Below are 16806 nucleotides of genomic sequence, written 5' to 3'. Positions count from 1 at the left end.
GATGGAAATAACAAAGAATAGATAGGATGTATTGATATTGGATGAGAGGATGGAAAAGGATTATTTATTAGCAGCTAATTCAGCTGGAAGAATTGTAGACATAGAGCTAACTGAAGAAAGAAAAAAAATGCATGAACTAATATAAAATGTACGACAATTACAGTACATTTCCCCATATCAGAAATTCCTTCAACTGAAAAGTTCTTTTAACCAAACTTTTTCTTGGCACTGATATGATGTCACAATTTTTAAAAGAAATTTTTTAAAAATCACCCGTCATGCCCATATGGAGTTCTGACACTGTTGGCGCCAGTTTTGTAACAACAGAGCTCAGGTCCTGCCGGGAAACCAGATACTGGATGGCAACTCAGAGAAGCAGGCTGGAATCTCAAGCCATCAGTGAGCGCATGGGAAGAAATTAGAACTCTGATTGTCCTCATTTCAGGTAACTCCCTTCCCTCTCTCTTTCCAGTTCTTCTTTGCCCTCTACTGTACTTGGTTTTCTGCTGTCCCAGAGCCCTCCAGGAGAGCGGGCCCCTGGGCAGGATTGGGGACCTTGGACCCCCGGGGAGGTGCCATGGACCAGCGGTGGGGAGGTGTTAGGGATCAGTGGCGGCTGATGCTGCTGAGCTGTTTTTGGGGTTTTGTTCCAATCCTAAGCTTTTCCGATATGGGGAAATGTACTATTCTGGAACTCTCCAATAAAAAAAGTGCTGGAAAACCCAGAAGAAGAGTCGCTATGGAGATATACAACATTAACATGGGTTTTAACTCTTTATCGTTGCTTCAGGATTTGTAATTCTAACTCAAATTGCTAAGGCAGGTTAACTGAAATTGTTGAATTCACTCCTGAACCTTGTAACGTGCCCGCATAGAAGATAAGTTGTTGGTCCTCCAGGCTTTGACAGCAAAGACTGAGTTTAGTGTGGAAGTGGGTAAAAGAATCAAAGTAACAGGCAATACAGGTACACGATCCTTTTCCAGGCATCTCCAAAATCCGGCAAGTGGGGACCGGCGACCGGGGGACTGGTGGCCGGGGGAGTCTGCCGGGGGCACCACAATTCAACTGGGCTTTCTGAAATCCTGAAAAATCCGAAATTCGGAACACACTGTCCCCCAAGGGTTCCGGATGAAGGATTGTGTACCTGTATAGGAGAAATTCTACAAATTTTCACTCGATTTGCATGTGTTTTTGTAAAATGGAGGAGAATAAGCTGTGAGGATTGAATGCAATACACTAATTTGGATGAAGAGCAAGTGAATTAAGTGAAGCAAGTGGAATTATGTGGTCCCTGGATGGAGAGCAGAATTCCCAAAAATGCTGTTGGATGTTGATAAGTGAATAGAGATTTCATTGTGAGAAGGAATTCAGCTAGTTGATGGAGGGTAATGGTGGAGAGGCACCTCTGTTCAATGAAGAAGCAAAAGGCAGTGAGATATTCTGGTGGGACAAGGGAGTGGAGAAGCATAAGATTGGCTGGAAGCAAGTGAATTAGCTGGGAACAAGGAATCTGAAATTGTTCAAGTGGCAGTCAATATCACAAATGTCACAGATACTAGTGAGAAGAGATTTGACCAGGGATGGAAAAATTAGAAACCAGTTGGAAGAAATACATTGTGAGGCAAGTGTAAGCTGAATCAATTATGCTGCTTGTAGATCTACTGGAGGGTATTGAAACTGGCTTTGTGTGGGTAGAGGATAGAGGCAGGAGGAAATGAGGTCACCGACTCTCATTCTGGGCTCAAAATTTATTAACATGAGCCCTCTTCTGAAGAGAGATTGTTTGATATCAGAGAAGATTGGAAGGATTTGTGAAAACATGATGATGGGTTTGACTTGGGGAGGAATGGAGTCAGAAGAAAATAGAGGGGAAAGATCCTGAACACTTCAAATTTAAGTGTTAAAATTTGCTATCATCGCCTAAAATAAATGGGGGGACTTTTCTTGAAGCACCAATTGCTGACTTGTCAATTGTGGCAAAAGATGAGTGGAACTGTAGACAAGGTAGCTTTGAGATGGTGTGTCCTTCTGTTGGAGAAATGGTCAAAGGCACCAATTGCTAGAAAAATAACATTAACTGTCAATCTCAGAATTTGACGTCAAAAACATTTTGTAAATCACTAAACGGACCATAACTTTAAAAAAAAATCTGTAATATCAAATAATAAAATATGCTGAGATTTTTATTTCCCATGAAATTGTGGCATAAATTTGCTGCTGAAGAATCAATTAGCAAAAAAGTTTGGCTTTTGTATTTTGGTGTTTTAGATTGCTAGTTCCTTGGATGTTGGACCATTTAAGGGCCCAAAAATTCTGTTAAATCATGAGCTGCATGTTCCTTTCTCAATATCATTCCTTATCCCCCAATGTTGAAAAGCTTATCATCCTGACCTTAAGTTCCACAATTCCAATGCTAGTTTAACATGGTTTTGGCCAAAGCGATTCTCCATTTGCTCTTTTGTTCCCCTCCTATATTTCATTAATCTTGTTGCAATCAATAAATACACGACCTCAAGCATTCCCTTTATTGGTTGTATTTAAGTAATTTCCCTATTTCCAAATATATACCTTATTGATGAGAATTATTTGGACCACATTTCTGCAATACTATGTTTAATTTATCCAGGCAAGATCAAGCCAGTCAGAAATGTTTTTGCCAGAATATTTGCTTCAATGAATGTGTAGGTTCCTTGTCTTTACCTTTACATTTTTATCAATATTTTGGAGTTAGGACATTGATTTGCCTTAATTATTTTACTGTACTTGCTATTAATTTTTTTTCCTGCACATATGCAATCCTGCTTAAACACCTTACCTAGTATTTACTATTTTACTAGTTTGCCAAAATCTCTGCCACACAAGTCTTGCCCCACCTCAACTCTTTGACTGGGCGGTGTCCATTAATTGTGCTGCTGGGGAACCAAAATCTTGACTGGTTTAGTCATATGTTGGTAAGCTCAATTGCCGTTCTTCCTCCTTGGTATCTGAATCTTATCAAAAAGGTCATCCAGCCCTCTGCAACCTACATGATTCTTTCTTCCAGAGAGAATCCATCATATTTGCTCAATATAACATTGCCTCGGCTCCTGGACCCAAGTACCAAAGTACCCACCTATGGCAGTTGATTCATAGAATTCTGATGATAAACGTAGAATCACAACTTGGTTGCAAAACTTACTCTTTTTGCTCCTTTCTTGACAGGCTGCTGGATTGATGCCCCACCTATCAACTCTTGGGATGATGGCGCCTTATCCCTATGCTTGACCATCGTTCTATCAAAGTTGCAATCTCTTGCTCAATATCAAGGACTCTTTCTGACTCTAGTTTGGACCTCTGTGACATGACATTTACAAGAGTTTTTCCAAAAATATTTTAAGCACCGTGCTCGTGTAGGCTGACCATTTCAGACCATGAAGATTGGCCATCTTGCAGCAGTTAGAGATATAGTACCTCTGGAACGTGGGGCTGGAAAACAATATTCAATGGTGCATAAAGTATTCTGTATTTCAAATTTGTGTTTTAATTGAATTAGATGTTGGGAAAACAATGACAAGACCTCATTTAATTTGATTAGCTCACCATTTCCTTCTGTCAGTTTTTTTTTTAAATTTTGCCCCGCCGTCGATTGAATTGGAGCTTTTGTGCATCTCACTGAATTCTGACCAAATTCCAGGCTAAAGAGACTGCGTGGAAACTGATTCTTCGGCCTATCGCATCTGTGCTAGCCATCAAACGCGGAATGACACGAATCCTGGTTTATTTCCTCATTTCTTGTGAATGCCCTTCCCCATCTCACAATTTTACCCCTCACCAAAATATTTGGAGCAATTTTCAGCAGCCATTGAACTGAATCGTGTGTCTTTGAGATGAGGGAAGAAACTTAAAACAAGCGGAGGAAGCTTATGTGGTCACATGATGTGCATGAACTTCAGTCTTTGGCTTGGCTTCGCGGACGAAGATTTATGGAGGGGGTAAAAAGTCCACGTCAGCTGCAGGCTCGTTTGTGGCTGACCAGTCCGATGCGGGACAGGCAGACACGATTGCAGCGGTTGCAGGGGAAAATTGGTGGGTTGGGTTTTTCCTCCTTTGCCTTTTGTCAGTGAGGTGGTCTTCTTCAAAGGAGGTTGCTGCCCGCCAAACTGTGAGGCGCCAAGATGCACGGTTTGAGGCGTTATCAGCCCACTGGCGGTGGTCAATGGGGCAGGCACCAAGAGATTTCTTTAGGCAGTCCTTGTACCTCTTCTTTGGTGCACCTCTGTCACGGTGGCCAGTGGAGAGCTCGCCCTATAACACGATCTTGGGAAGGCGATGGTCCTCCATTCTGGAGACGTGACCCATCCAGCGCAGCTGGATCTTCAGCAGCGTGGACTCGATGCTGTCGACCTCTGCCATCTCGAGTACTTCGACGTTAGGGGTGTAAGCGCTCCGATGGATGTTGAGGATGGAGCGGAGACAACGCTGGTGGAAGCGTTCTAGGAGCCGTAGGTGGTGCCGGTAGAGGACCCATGATTCGGAGCCGAACAGGAGTGTGGGTATGACAACGGCTCTGTATACGCTTATCTTTGTGAGGTTTTTCAGTTGGTTGTTTTTCCAGACTCTTTTGTGTAGTCTTCCAAAGGCGATGAACTTCAGTAAGACTGTGTTAAAGGTCAGGACTGAACCCGGATCACTGGAGTTTAGAGGGAACAGATCTGAGATCTACTAAACAGAATTCCAATCTCTGTTGGTTCATTTATTGTCACATGTACCAAGATGCAATGATAAGAGGTTGTTTAATGAGCTTACCAGCTGGACATCTCGTATATAGTACATCGGAGTGCAGAGTTACAACACAGAAATCAGATGAAATGGTGAATGCGGGCTCATTTTTAGCATTTAAGAAGAATTTGAACAGGTACGTGGGTGGGAGAGGTATGGAGGCCTAGAGACTGGGAGCAGGTCAGTGGGATTAGGCAAAAAATGGTTCAGCACAGACTGGAAGGGCCGAAGGGGCCTGTTTCTGTGCAATGCTCTATGGTTCATCGCTGTTCCAAAGATATCAGTGCTCTTTGCTTATTCTGCATCTAATTTTTTCTTTGTTGAAGCAGCATAAAGGTAATTCAGTACCAGCTCTGGAAAGCGATTTTAGTAGAATGATGGTCCATTTAGTACTTCAAAGATATTGTAGAAATGTAAGTTGTTGATGATTCAAAAGCTGATGGATCTTGAGAGATGTGATTGGTTTGGAAATCTGACATTTGATGGATTGCCTGCCGGAAGGTTTGCAGTGAATATATGCTTCCAAAAATGGTTTTATTTACTGCAACTAGTTTGTCAATATTTAATCCCATTGCAACATAATGACATGAGGTCCTTCCAGTGATTCTCGTTCTTCATCTGTTTTGTTCCCTTGTAATGCTTTGCTCCTATGAAGTATTTTTGGCCCTTCTTGGATGTAATATTAAACAATATGTTTGATTGCATTGTTTTGCTCTTAATACTCCCAAAAACATTACCAATATCACAAAGCAATATGTTAATGGTGGTGATAATACCAGGTGACAGCTAAATTTAAATTACTTATATATTAATATTAATCATATTAATTTCATTCATAATCCACTGAAAATGAGGCATCGATAGTGACGTTATATCTAAAATATCATAAATGGCAATTGACAATGAATCTTGTGATTGGCAATCAGTGCTGAGTAGGATACCGCAGGGGTCGGCAGTGCAACTATTCATGATATACATTAATGATCTGGAAGAGGGGTTGAGAGATTGGGACTGTACTCATTAGAATTTAGAAAAAAAGACGATCTTAGAAGAGTATAAAATTATGAAAGGCATAGATAAGATGGAGGTAGGTAAGTGTTTCCATTGGTGGGGGAGGCTAGAACTAGGGGACATAGCCTCAAGATTCAGGGTAGTCGACTTAGGATGGAGCTAAAGAGGAACTGCTTTTCCCAGAGGGTGGTGATGAATCTATGGAATTCTCTGCCATGAAAGCAGTGAAGGTGACCTCAGTAAATATATTTAAGACAAGGTTGGATAGACGGGCCAAATGGCCTACTCCAGCTCCTATTGTCTATTGTCTAGGGGAATTAAGGCAGGTAGCTGGAGATCAGAATCAGGATTTATTGCCATGAACAAGTCATGAAATTTGGTGTTTTGCAGCAGCGTCGCAGTCCAAACATGTATATTATAACCATCTTGTGACGTTACTATAAAACAATGAAATAAAATAATAATAACAATAATTGGGCACGAAAAGTCAGGCAGTGTCTTTGGTTCATTGATTATTCAGGAAACTGATGGCAGTGGGGAAGAAGCTGTCCTTGTGCCACTGAGTGCTCATCTTTGGGCTCCTGTACCTTTTCCCCAATGGTAGCAGAGTGAAGAGGCATGACCTGGGTGGTGGGGGTCTTTGAGGCTGCTTTTGTTTTAAGACACCGCCTCATGTAGATGTCCTCAATGGAGTGAAGTCTGGTGCCTGTGATGTCACAGGCAGAGTTTACAACCCTCAGAGTTTATTCTTGTCCTGAGAGTTGGCATCACCATACCAGGCAGTGATGCAACCAGCCAGAATGCTCTCACGATACACCTGTAGAAGTTTGAGTCTTCAGTGACCAAATCTCCTTAGACACCTCACAAAGTATAGCTGCTGGCGAGCCACCATTCTTGGAGATGTTGACACCCAGGAATTTGAAGCTCTTGACCCTCTGAGCCATCGATGAGGACTTCCTTCTGACGTTCACAATCATCTCCTTAGACGATGCATTGGACGCTAGGTTGTTGTTACACTATTCAGTGAGCCGATCTTTCTCCCTCCTGTATGCTTCCTCATTGCAATTTGTGATTTGCTGACAACTGTGGTGTCATCAGCAGATTTGTAGATGCCATTGGAATTGTGCCTGGCCACACAGTCGTGGGTATATAACAAATAGAGCAGTGGGTTAAGCACGCATCCTGGGGATGTGCCTGTGTTGATGATCAGTGAGGAGGAGATGTTTCCATTTGGTACTGACTGGTCTTCCAATGAGAAAGTCAAGGATCCAGTTGGGGTACAGAAGCCTAGAGTTTGTAGCTTCTTGACCAGTACTGAGGAAATAATGGGATTGAAGGCTGAGCTGTAGTTGATGAAGAGCAGCTGTATGTATGAATTGCTATTTTTGAGGTGATCCAAAGATGAGTGGAGAGACAGCAATATTGCATCTGCTCTGGAGCGATTGTGAGGATAAGCAAATTGCAGTGGGTCCAGATCTTTACTTAGGTATGTGTTAATTCTGACCACGACCAGCCTCTTTAAGCATTTCATCACAGTAGAAGTTTGTGCTACTGGGCGATAGTTGTTGAGGCAACTCACGCTACTCTTCTTGGTTACTGGGATTATTGATGCCATTTTGAAGCTGGTGGGAACCTCTGACTGCCACAATGAGAGGTTGAAAATGTCCGTGAACACTTTGGCTAGTTGGTTGGCACAGATTTTCAGTACACTACCAGGAACGCTGTCAAGGCCTGACACCGTGTGAGGGTTCACCGTCCTGAATGATGTTCTGATGTCGTCCTCAGAGTGATATCACGGGGTCTTCAGCCTTTTCAGGGATTCTTGTAGGCATTGTTTGGTGTTTTTTCTCAAAGCGGGATGAACCTATTATTTGATCAGCTATGATCTCATTCAATGGTGGAGCAGGCTTGATGGGCTAGATGGCCTACTCCTGTTCCTCTTTCATGTGTTCTTGTGATTGTAGCTTTTAGCTTAGTAATATATACAAACTGCCCATTCAGAGTCAGCTCTCCAGCACATGACGTCCTGTTTTGCGGAAACTGCCAAAATGTTTGGCCTGGAAGTCAGCCTGAAGAAAACTGAGATCCTTCATCAGCCAGCTCCCCACCATGACTACCAGCCCCCCCACATCTCCATCGGGCACACTGAACGCAAAACGGTCAACCAGTTTACCTACCTCAGCTGCACCATTTCAACTGATGCAAGGATCGACAAAGAGATAGACAACAGACTCGCCAAGGCAAATAGCGCCTTTGGAAGACTACACAAAAGAGTCTGGAAAAACAACTACCCGAAGAAACACACAAAGATTAGCGTATACAGAGCCGTTGTCATACCCACGCTCCTGTTTGGCTCCGAATCATGGGTCCTCTACCGGCATCACCTACAGCTCCTAAAACGCTTCCATCAGCGCTGTCTCCGCTCCATCCTCAACATTCATTGGAAAGACTTCATCACCAACATCGAAGTACTCGAGCTGGCAGAGTCCGCAAGCATCGAATCCATGCTGCTGAAGATCCAACTGCGCTGGGTGGGTCACGTCTCCAGAATGGAGGACCATCGCCTTCCCAAGATCGTGTTCTATGGCGAGCTCTCCACTGGCCACCGAGACAGGTGCACCAAAGAAGAGGTACAAGGACTGCTTCAAGAAATCTCTTGGTGCCTGCCACATTGACCTCCGCCAGTGGGCTGATATCGCCTCCATCCGTGCATCTTGGCGCCTCACAGTTCGGCGGGCAGCAACCTCCTTTGAAGAAGACCGCAGAGCCCACCTCACTGACAAAAGACAAAGGAGGAAAAACCCAACACCCAACCCCAACCAACCAATTTTCCCTTGCAGCCGCTGCAACCGTGTCTGCCTGTCCCGCATCGGACTTGTCAGTCACCAACGAGCCTGCAGCAGACGTGGACATACCCCTCCATAAATCTTCGTCCGTGAAGCCAAGCCAAAGAAGAATATACAAACTGGGAAAGTTTCTGGTCTGAATTAGTTTGTGGAATTGGATACTTTATAATTTGCAATTTTAACTCTTTATAATACGTCCACACCCATAAATTGAGGAAGATAAAGGTTGTCTGTGGCTTTTATTGTTTACTGTCAATAATTAGTGTGCAGGTTTGAACAGAACTTGTATTTGTTTACCCAAGAACTACCATCTAGTTCTTTGGGTAGGTATCCAAACTGATGGAACTATAATTCATTCATTTCTGGCTTCAGCAGTCGAGGGGAAATATTCTCCCTTTCATTAAACAACTTTGGAAAGATACAACTTGATGTTTAAACTTGGAAAAGTTCTTAACAGCAAAATATATCTTTGTTTTTAACATTTAGCAAGTTTATGAGCAACTGGGTAATTCTTGCAAGCACTCAGATTTGTAATTGTAAAGAAATTTAAAACTGAATTTTCTATATTTATTTAAACATACAGCAAGGTTACGTGCCCTTTCAACCCATGAGCTTGTGCTGCCCAATTGACCTACGACCCCGGTACATTTTGAAAGGTGGGAAGAAACCAGAGCACCCTGCGGAAACCCACTCAGACACAGGGAGAATGTACAATCTCCTTACAGACAGCATGGGATTCAAACCCCATTCCCAGTCGCTGGAGCTATGACAGTATTGCGCTAACAGCTAAGCTATTTGTGTAACCCCAACCTTGCAGTGGACAGAAGGGCTGGAGAACCAAACAGGTCATGCCTCATTTTCAACACACCTGATGAAGGGCTTAGGCCCAAACTGTTGACTTTCTTTTGTTTCCTCTGGACGCTGTGTGACCGTTGAGTTTCTCCATTTCTTTTGTGTACTGCACTGGACTTCAGCATCTGCAGATTTTCTTGTTTACTTATAATATTTTAGACTTTACTGGAGAAGTATTATTTGGGCTCTCTGGCTAAACGAACACAATGCATGTACAGTTGCAGATACTTGAAAAGTAAGCTGGTACCTGTGCACTACTAAAACTTTAAAATAGAATTGAATTGTATTGCATGGGATGCATGAATATGTTTCTACATTGGTTTAACTCCTAATTTGTGCAATCGTTCAAATGTTAACATGTGCAGAAAAGCATATTTGGTGTATGTTGAAATGCAGGCTGATGCAAATAACTCATCAGCATCTATTTAAGCAGAGCTTGAAAAAGCAAGAAAGGTAAAATAAAAATGAAAACTTTTGCAGGAAGTAGAAGGAAAACGATGGCAACCACTTTCATCATTGTGGATTTTTCAAAAGACAAAAAAAAAATCTTAGCCAGTCAAAAATATTCTTAAAATAACGCATGACTTTTTAATTTTAAAGCCCACGATGTTTTAACTTGAACAACTTTTGATGATGCAATTCCCAGGAGAAGTTTGTCTGAATACGTGTCTGTTTGGTAGAAGTACAGGAAACCACCACTTTACGCTTGCTTATTATCTCAGGGTCAAAACTGAGGCAAAATAATATAAAGAAGTAAAGTTTTCATGGGAATTAGTCACGATTGAGTTGAAATTCATTCAAGAGTTGGCACCCAATCATGCTCCCTCCCTCCAAAAAACCAGCTGCATGGTCAATAAAGGGTAATTGCCATCTCCTTTTCCACCCATGAAACATTATTTGAGATGATCAAAAAACAGAATGATCAGGAAGTCATAAATCTAATGCAAATAATCATTTGGATTGGTAACTGAATAGTAACAAGGAAGTAAATTCAAACATTGAAGCCGACAAATTTGCATTTAAATAATCAGTGCAGTATGGATATATTTAATTTTAGAACTTTTACTACTTGGTTATTTTTGCATCAAAGTGTAAAGACAAATTTAAAATAGATGTCTCATTCATAGCTAAATACAGAAGCCAATATTGAGACCCTTTCTCCCCCCCACCCCCCTCAAGTTTTGGGTTTATTCTCAACTGACTACATATCCACATTTCTCCAGAACACTGTATAGACAAAGTGCATAATATTCACACATAGATATAATTCAAAATACATATAAATCCTTTGAAATGATTTATACAGTTAAAGAACATTGTCATTCACTCACTCAGCCTGTGGGAAGTAGCTATTTCCCAGCTTGGCAGTCCTGATTTTGATGCTCCTGTACCTCCTCGATGGTAATCCAACAAGAATAGTGCGTGGTAGATGGGAAGGGCCATCTACAACTCTGAGCCCTATTTAACTCCTGATAAATGTTGTCAGTAGAGGAAAGGGAGACCTCAGTGATCTTCTTCTCCAATTTAATGATTTTCTCCTTCTCCCCCTCCCCCACTGTATTGACCTCCAGCCTGATGCTTTGGAGCTACCATTACCATATAATGACATAGCCAGTCAGGACACTGTAACCCGCAAGGGTCAAGAAATACAAGTATTTTTTTTACACATCAATTTCATGAGACCACATTTTTTCCGTAACCAAATTTCTTTCCATTTTTAAAATTTATTTGTTGATTTTTTTTTTGTGCCATAGTTTCTGAATTCCAAAGAGCAAATTTCTGTTAACAGAAATGCTGTAAAATAGGTTACTTGTATTTCAGTTTCTGCGATTATACCATCATGTAATTTCATACAAACCTGAAACTACAGTGCAACTCCAATTATTCAAAATGGTCAGGACTGGACCTATTTCGGATGACGGAATTTTTCCGGATAATAGTCATTTTTTAAAAACAGCCCAGTAGCAACAGCAAATCACTTTATCAATGTTTAAACAATAACAAACAACAAGGGAAGACTTTTTAAAATAATGTTTAATTCTCACCAAAAAAATTCTGGCTTCACCGATCCACGACACATCCCCACCAGTGCTGCTGATTCCCAGGGAGGCTTCCTGGGCTGGTCTGGTGAGTCAACAGGCTCCTATCCCTTTGGGCTCATTCCGGCAGGGGCTGTTACAGCTTTGCATCCTGGTTCTCCATCTTAGAGCCCGACATAGACCCAGTCTTTGCCTGCATGCACTTGCCCTCCCAACCGCTGTTGGCGATCACTGACACCTCCCCACCGAGGTCCATGCTCCTGCCCAGGAGGCCACTCTCCTTGTTGACACCGGGACAAGGGATTCTTCTGACTACCTTCAGCTTGGAGATAGTGGCACGCAGTTTGAGAGAGAGAGTTGGAGATAAAAGTCAGTATTGGAAGGTGTAGAAGAAATGGAAAGAGAGAGAGGAGGAGTTGGGTGAATTTTTTTTCAACATGGGAGGACAATTCGGCTCTGAAAAAATTTTGGATAACTGAGGATTTCTGATTGTTTTGGATAACCATATTTATCCAAAATTTTTTGGAGGCGAGCAGCCATCACATCTGGATCCAAAAAAAATGTTGATAATCCGATTTCAGATAATTGGAGTAGTACTGTATATGTGGTGCAGGAAAAAAAAGAATACTATGAAAAGCACAATTTCAAAAATTCCCATACATATCCAAAATATCTTGTTGAAACCATGATTATTTATTGATACAAGGGATAACATGATGAGGCAATAACATGGAGCAATTTTATTGTGTAAAATATCACTGCACTGTTTCCTTTTTGCAGAAGTTTCTCCATGAATTTTTCTCTGTCACAGATTGTTGTCTTTATGTCACAATTTGCAATTTTTACAGTTGTGCTCTATATAGTTATTTAAATACTATAATTGCCAAGTTTTTTTTGAGTGCACAAGGAGAAGCTGGAGGCACATAGATGAAAATGCTCAGCCAGTGTTTTTGGTCAGTTCCCTTTCTGGAGACTAGAGCAAGAAATTTTGAACTCGTAATGGGTGACCTGTTGAAGAAGTGCATGAAGAGAATCTCCAGTCCAAATTTGGTGTTCGAGATCTCATGCGGTGCATGTTGTGCAGATCAACAATTTTTGTGGTTATTGAACTGAGGGAAGTTTTTTTTTAAATTTTAAAGATGCAGCGCAGTATCAGCCCATGAACCCTTAATGCCCAAATACACCAATTAACCTACAAAGCCCCCTACGTTGTTAGAGAGTGAGAGGAAAGTGGGAGGAAACCTATGCATGTCATGGGAAAAACGTACAAACTCCTTACAGACAGCACTGGATTTCACCCCAATTTACTGGTGCTGTAAGAGCATTGTGCTAACTGTTACAGTAACTGAGCCGCCCTTCAAAATTAGTTTGAAATTCAGAAGTTTCATTACAAATTCAGAGATACATTGCTATTAAGAAAATTAATTTGCATTTATAAAGGCTTGGTGGCTTAATCACAATTTGTAGAAATTGGCGATTTAAACAGAAAAAGATTGCAGTTAGAACTAGTATCTTTTTAAACCAGAAATGCTTCATAACTTTAAAAAAAAATGTTTTACTTGTGTTTGTGGATTTGATGGAATGGGTGCAGTTTTGTTCAGTACTTTTCAGATATAACTCAATAAAAATAATTTTCTTTTCATGTGGAAACCTATGTTTTTTTCACTGAATAGTGTGATGAGTTAGGAACATAGGACAGGAGTAGGCCAAAAATGGCCCATCGAGCCTGCTCCGCCATTCAATACGATCATGGCTGATCTAATTTATGACCTAACTCCACCTACTTGCCTTCTCCCCATATCCCCTAATTCCTCTATCATGTAAAAAATTATCTAACCAAATTTTAAATATGTTTAATGAGGCAGCCTCAACCACTTCCCTGGTTAGAGAATTCTAAACATTCACTACTCTGGGAAAAACTATTTTTCCTCATCTCTGTCCTAAATCTACTCACCTGAATCTTGAGACTGTGTCCTCTCGTTTTAGTTTCCCCGGCCAGCTCAAAAAACCTTCCTACATCTATCCTATCCATACCCTTCATAATCCTATATGTTTCTATAAGATCTCCTCTCATTCTTCTGAACTCGAGCGAATACAATCCTAGACAATTTAATCTTTCATTCAACCCCTTCATCCCAGGGATCAACCTAGTTGTAGAGCTCGTCGAAAGAACCAAAGACTTGTTGATCCAAACCAAGGCTTTTATTAGCAAAAGACCGGAGCTCTTCACAGGTGGCCGACCAGTCCGGAATGATCCGACCTGGCTAGGGACACAACCCTTTAAGGCCCAAACAATAGGTGTGGCTTAGCTCTCAGCCAATCGCTGTAAGCACAGTCTAGATACAGTAACTATATACACTATGTACATTGGTGATAGATCTGTACTATCACATTCACCCCTTCTTGGAGAATTGACCCGGGGAAAAGAAAAAAAAAAACAAAAACGAGGGAGAGAATGAAAAGGAAGGGGTAGGTCAAGGACTGTAGCGGTCAGGGGGTCTGACCATCCGGCGTGACCGCCGTGGTGCCGGGATTGGGGTCGCTGGAGTGGTGTCACCAGCGGGCTCATCGGGTGCGACTGCTCCGTCGCTCAATTCCCCAGTCGTTTTGTCGGCAGGGTGGCCCGAGTCATTGGGGTGCTGTTGGTCCTTCTGTTGCGGCACGGGGCCTGGAGCATAAGGAGTTGGGGGGTTTGCTGGGTCTACCGCGTCCTGAGCTAGGTCCCGCACCGAAACAGTGTCCTCCCGCCCGTCTGGGAACTCCACGTATGCGTAATGTGGGTTCGCGTGGAGTAGAGTCACTCGGTCGACCAAGGGGTCATTCTTTGAGTGCCGGACGTGGCGTCGCAAAAGGACGGGGCCAGGGACGGTGAGCCATGCCGGTACAGTGGTTCCCGATTCGGATTTCCTCGGGAAAAGGAACATCCTTTCGTGGGGGGTGGCATTTGTTGCAGTACATAGGAGGGAGCGGATGGAGTGTAAGGCACTAGTGAGAACCTCCTGCCAGTGAGAGGTGGGGAGACCTTTAGACCGGAGAGCCAGTGTAACCGCTCTCCATATGGTGGCATTCTCCCTCTCGACCTGGCCATTACCGCGTGGGTTATAGCTCGTGGTCCTGCTTGAAGCAATGCCACACTCCAGAAGGTACTGTTGCAGCTCTGAACTCATGAATGAGGACCCCCTATCACTGTGGATGGAATTGGGGTACCCGAAGATGGTGAAAATACTGTGAAGGGCCTGTATCACTGAGGTGGCAGTGGTGTCTGGGCAGGCCACAGCGAATGGGAAGCGGGAGTATTCGTCGATGGCCGTAAGGATGTAGGTATTACGGTTGGTCGACGGTAGGGGTCCCTTAAAGTCTACGCTAAGACGCTCGAAGGGGCGGGTGGCTTTGATGACGTGGGAGTTATCCGGACGGAAGAAGTGGGGCTTGCATTCGGCGCACACCGAACAGGCTCGGGTCATGGAGCGGATCTCCTCAATTGTGTAGGGTAAGTTGCGCGCCTTGACAAAGTGAGCAAACCTAGTGACCCCTGGATGACAGAGCGCCTCATGGAGTTTCCGTAGTCTGTCCATCTGTATGCTGGCGCACGTCCCCCTGGAGAGCGCGTCAGGCGGGTCGTTGAGCTTACCAGGCCGGTACAGGATGTCATAGTTAAAGGTGGAGAGTTCGATTCTCCATCTGGCGATTTTGTCGTTTTTTATCTTACCACGCTGGGTGTTGCTGAACATGAAGGAGACCGCGCGTTGATCAGTCAACAGTGTAAAGCGCCTCCCAGCGAGGTAATGTCTCCAACGACGTACCGCTTCAACTATGGCCTGGGCCTCCTTCTCGATCGAGGAGTGTCTACTCTCCGGACCCTGGAGGGTTCTGGAGAAGAAGGCTACAGGCCGACCGGCCTGGTTCAAGGTGGCTGCCAGGGCGAAGTCGGATGCATCGCTCTCGACTTGAAACGGGACAGACTCATCGATCGCGTGCAGCGTCGCAGCAGCGATGTCAGATTTGATTCGATCGAAAGCCGCTGTGGCTTCGGTCGAGAGGGGAAAAGAGGTGGTCTTGATAAGAGGACGTGCCTTGTCGGCGTAGTTTGGAACCCATTGTGCGTAATAAGAGAAAAGGCCCAGGCAGCGTTTGAGAGCTTTCTGGGTATGTGGGGGGGGTAAGTCCATTAAGGGACGCATGCGGTCAGGATCTGGCATGACTATCCCGTTTTCCACCACACAACCTAGAATAGCGAGTCGTGTGGTCCGGAAAACACACTTGTCCAAATTGTAAGTCAGGTTTAGCTGACGGGCAGTTTGAAGAAATTTGTCTAGGTTGGCGTCATGGTCCTGCATGTCGTGGCCGCAGATGGTGATATACACAACCCTTTAAGGCCCAAACAATAGGTGTGGCTTAGCTCTCAGCCAATCGCTGTAAGCACAGTCTAGATACAGTAACTATATACACTATGTACATTGGTGATAGATCTGTACTATCACACTAGTAAACCTCCTCTCAACCATCTCCAAAGCCAGTATATCCTTCCTCAAATATGGAGACCAGAACTGGACACAGTACTCCAGGTGCGGTCTCACCAGTACCTTATACAGTTGCAACATTACCTCCCTAGTCCTGAATTCAATTCCTCTAGCGATGAAGGCCAACATTCCATTTGCCTTCTTAATAACCCGCTGCACCTGCAACCTAACTTTTTGCAATTCATGCACAAGCATTGGTTGTATTATATTTTATATATTATATGTTACTATGTCTTTAAAGGAGACTGTGGGGGGTTTAATGTAGATCTCCACAGAGTAAAACTTCATAAAAGACATCTCATTTGAAATGCAAGAGCTATGCTGAAAGAGAGACTTCATGTCCACAGTGACTTTATAGAAACTTAGAAGAATCCCTATGGAGACTTGACAAGTAGATGTTAATTGGACTGATGCTGTGGAGTAAATGGACTTTGTTTTAAAAGCAACAGATGGCCAGGCAGAAACTGAATCCGGTGCTGGAAATCTTCCTGCTTGCAGTTTGCTGTTCCGAAGGGCCTGGTGGTTTTACAAACAGAAGACACTTTCAAGTGGCCAAAATCCCACAATGTAAAGCCGCATATTATGCCCGTATGCGGCTGTTGGGAGGCTACTTGAAAGCGCAGTAGGTGCCTGCGAGACATACTTTTAACCCTCCTCTGGGAGGGATTATCGCCACAGCACAGTGGCCCTGGCACCTGAATGCAGCCGCCTGAAAGCGACTGCTGAGGGGATGACAATCAGCTGATGAGCACCTGACAGCCCCCCTCCCCGCTCCCCTG

General features: G+C 43.4%; 1 protein-coding gene across 4 annotated transcripts in view; it reads left to right on the top strand.

The window, feature by feature from the left end:
* Nucleotides 1–16806, top strand: part of hdac5 (histone deacetylase 5) — a 234513-nt gene that overhangs the window by 34660 nt on the left and 183047 nt on the right. The window contains exon 2 of one of the 4 annotated variants that reach the window (XM_069904639.1): nucleotides 3203–3486. The exons of the other annotated variants lie outside the window; for them this stretch is intronic. The gene's annotated coding sequence lies outside the window, so the exon portion shown is untranslated. The remainder of the gene's footprint in view (nucleotides 1–3202; nucleotides 3487–16806) is intronic. 4 annotated transcript variants of the gene reach the window in all.

This window comes from Narcine bancroftii, chromosome 12, assembly GCF_036971445.1.
Source record: "Narcine bancroftii isolate sNarBan1 chromosome 12, sNarBan1.hap1, whole genome shotgun sequence".
NCBI lineage: Eukaryota > Metazoa > Chordata > Chondrichthyes > Torpediniformes > Narcinidae > Narcine > Narcine bancroftii.
The sequence above is the reverse complement of the archived record's forward strand: the minus strand, read 5'-3'. Positions and strand labels throughout refer to the sequence as shown.